Raw genomic sequence first — 3,724 nt, 5'->3', positions numbered from 1 at the left:
TATGCCAGACCAAAAGTTTCTAAGGCATTTCATGCCCAGGCCAAGGAGCTTGTCAAGGCTAGGATAGGCCAGGAGCTCGCAAGGGCTAGAGGATGCTTGGAAGCTCATGTCAGGGCTGTAAAAGGCCAGGAAGGCCGTTAGAGCTGTGAAAAGCCAGGAGCTCGAAAATGTCTGGAAGCTCGTCAGGACTGAAAAAATACAAAGAAGTCCGTCAGAGCTGTAAAAGGCCAGGGAGCTCGCAAGGGCTGAAAAATGCCCGAAAGCTCGTCAATGCTGGAGAAGGCCCGGAAGCACGGTCAAGGCTAGAGAATGCCCGAAAACCCGAAAGCACATCAGAGTTAGAAAATGCCCGTAAGCTCATCAAAGCATTACTACATCACTTGAATTGACTTTTGCCAAACAAGATCTTGGACTAGAGTGGTCGATAGGACAAGTAAGAAGAAAGCAAGGACATCATGTGCTCAACCCGAACAAACAAGTCACATGCCCCAGATCATGAAAATAATTGTCACCTTCGAATCTAAAGAATCGAAAATCAGTGAGGGAGGGGGACCTCTGATGCTACATGAGACTCGTCTTGTAACGACCCCAAAATGGACCCTCACCGGCGCTAGGATTCAGGTCGGCTTAAGGCCGCCAGAAGAGACTTTCGACATCCGCAACTCCATCGGAAAGTAGAATTCCGATACCGGACTCTAGCCGGGTATTACACGTCTAAAGTAGGCAGTTAGCTGTTACCATAAGATAGAGCCACGTGGTAAGGATCTAATAAATCTATACGCGATCCCATCCATAGAAAAGAAGACCTTGGCATTTCAAGTCGGCCTTAGGTTGGAAAAATTTACCCTCTCAACTTCAGGATGAGACTCTATAAGAAAGTTACCATTAACAGCTACAATTCAGCAGATCCCTTTTATACCTGCGATTACAGAATTCCTAACCAATTAACCGATGAAGATCCCTTACCAATGAGCCGGTCACATCATCGCCGGATTATCAAGAAATGCTATATTTATCTTCATCTTCTTATAGTATAAAAAGAGAACGATCACAGAGATAAAAGTATGTAATTTTCTTGCACAAATACTCTCAAGTTTCTTATTCACCATTTTCTCCAATATACTGACTTGAGTATCGGAATGGCTGTCGTAAGCACCCACCACCTCACTTTCTATACCTTGCAGGATTAGTCAATCATAGTATAGTTTAATTCCGGCCACATCATTATTTTAGTTTCAACAACATTAGTATGATATAATAAAATATAATATCAGTTATTCTATTAAGAATTTAATAAACAATATAAACTAATACATATAAATAAAAAAATATCAACAATATTTAAGGGTTAAAATAGTTTAAATTCTATTCTATTTTATTTTTAATTTTATTTGTCTTATGTCAATGTGTTTTAATAGTATGTTATTACTATAAAATTATAAATTAATAATGGATAAATAATTTAAAAAATTGATTAATAAGAGATTATAGTTTCATATGTAATAAAACAGAAGATAAACTACAATTTAGTTCATATAATTTAGTGAAATTTATGTATTTTTTAAAAAATTAACTATTTAATTTTTATAATTTAAAAAATTAAAAAAGTTAATTTATACCATAACAAGTTAAATCGTTATTATTTTATTATTTGTAAATATTAACTTGAGGCATATATTTAAAAATTATTGTAATGTATAAAAATTATAGAAATTAAATTGTGAATGTAACAAAGGAATAGCATTTTAGGATTAATTTGTTAGTTGTTTAAATTATATTGAACTAATAATTGGTTTTTAAAAACTATACAGATTAATATAAAGGGAATGAATTATATTTTATTCAAAAATATGAATTTTTATTTGAATATATTTATACTGCATGTGATTATTACAAAATAGTCAAACTAAAATATATAGCAATATGTAATATGGTTGAAATAGAACTGAGTTATAATTGATTAATTTACAAGAAAAAGAATATGAATTGATCGGCGCTTACGACAGCTATTCTGACACTCAAGTAAGTGAATCGGAGAAAAGAGCAAGTGTAATGACTTACATAAGAGTGCATACCTTAATTTTTGTGTTTATTAATTTTTATACTGTAAAAAAATGAGTTAATTATAAATTCCTTGAAAATTTAACTAGCATCGGCGGGTGGATAAGAGATCTCAGATTAGGTGTAATGGAGATTTACTAGATTATGTTTACTAATTGTAATTTTTTGAGAAATTTTATCCCGTTAAAAAGAGAGTGAATATTGACAAAGAACTAGATATAACAATGTTCAAATTTTTCTTTTCACAAGTAGAATCATGTTGCATTTAAAAAATTAAAAAGATATTCTACCTCATATAATTATTTTGATTATGTTGATGCTTGGACTAATATTTTTAGTATTTAAAACCCCACAACAACCCATTCATGGTTAATTTATTTTGATCAACAGACTATAAATTTCCAGGATTCTTTGCTAGGATCTGTTGAAACAAGCCTAAGTGAAGGGCCTATATCTTTTGATTTAACCAAAATATTAGAGAAAAATAAACAATCAAGAGAAAAAATATCAATAGAGGATTTACAAAGAGAAATTAAAATAATAAAAAATGAGGTTAAAGATTTAAAAGGTCAGCTTCAAAAAGCTGATTGAACATTTTTTGACAAATCAACTTATATTCTTCAGGTGTTTTAGCTGCGGCCCTGCTATAATAATCTCAGCTATTGCTCTATCTGAAGCAAAAGACTGAGTTTTATATGCATTAGCTGCCATAGTCATCTGTTGTAAAATACTTAATATGTTCAAATGTATATTATTTTTTAAGTCCTTTAAATCTTCTGTTTTAGATTTTATTATTGAATTTATTTCCATTGTCCTAATGAAATGTGCTTTTATTAAATTTAAATTTTTCTTTTTAGGTTTTTCTGTATTCCTAAAATAAGTAAGCAAACATATGATTTAACCAAAATATTAGAGAAAAATAAATAATTAAGAGAAAAAATATGAATAGAGGATTTACAAAGAGAAATTAAAATTTTGTTATTTAAGTATGCTCTGTGGTTGCGGCTCAGGCTGATCTTCCACATCAGAAATTTGTTTGGTAAATTTAGTTACTTTCGTGGTATAAAGGCTGGAAAACCAGACCTCTTCAATCCGGATTTGTGAGTATGGTAAAATATATTTTTATAATTGCATGTAAATATAATAAAATAGTAAAATAATTTATTGTAAAAATATAAAAAAAATCTCACTCAAATACATTACGACTAACATAAATAAAAAAATATAAAATATTAATAAACATAAAATTTTATTTATATTCACATGATTATTAGTTTAGAATTATATTTTTTTCGGAAAGTTTAGAATTATAATTGAAAACATGCAGACGTGATCTTCAAAGAAAATGACGTGTAATTAATTTTTTTGAAAAAAATTAATAATCTAATATATTCAAAAAAATAAAAAGTGTAAATTAATAATTATCCCCATATATTTTTAAACCATAAAAATATATTATATTCTCGAGAGGTGATGAAAAAATAAAATAAAAGTCGTATAATTTCTAGTTATTAATATATTACTAAATTTGTAAAATTTTATATCCACTGACGTTGACTGAGTGAGGACAGCAGATTAAAAAATTGACCCCGTATCCTGTGGACCCCAGAAAAAGGATTGAGACATAACGATAGGCATTTAACTCCTACGCTTCGTAATTTCA

This window comes from Manihot esculenta, chromosome 6, assembly GCF_001659605.2.
Source record: "Manihot esculenta cultivar AM560-2 chromosome 6, M.esculenta_v8, whole genome shotgun sequence".
In the NCBI taxonomy this organism is placed as follows: Eukaryota; Viridiplantae; Streptophyta; class Magnoliopsida; order Malpighiales; family Euphorbiaceae; genus Manihot; species Manihot esculenta.
This window is presented reverse-complemented; position numbering follows the sequence as displayed.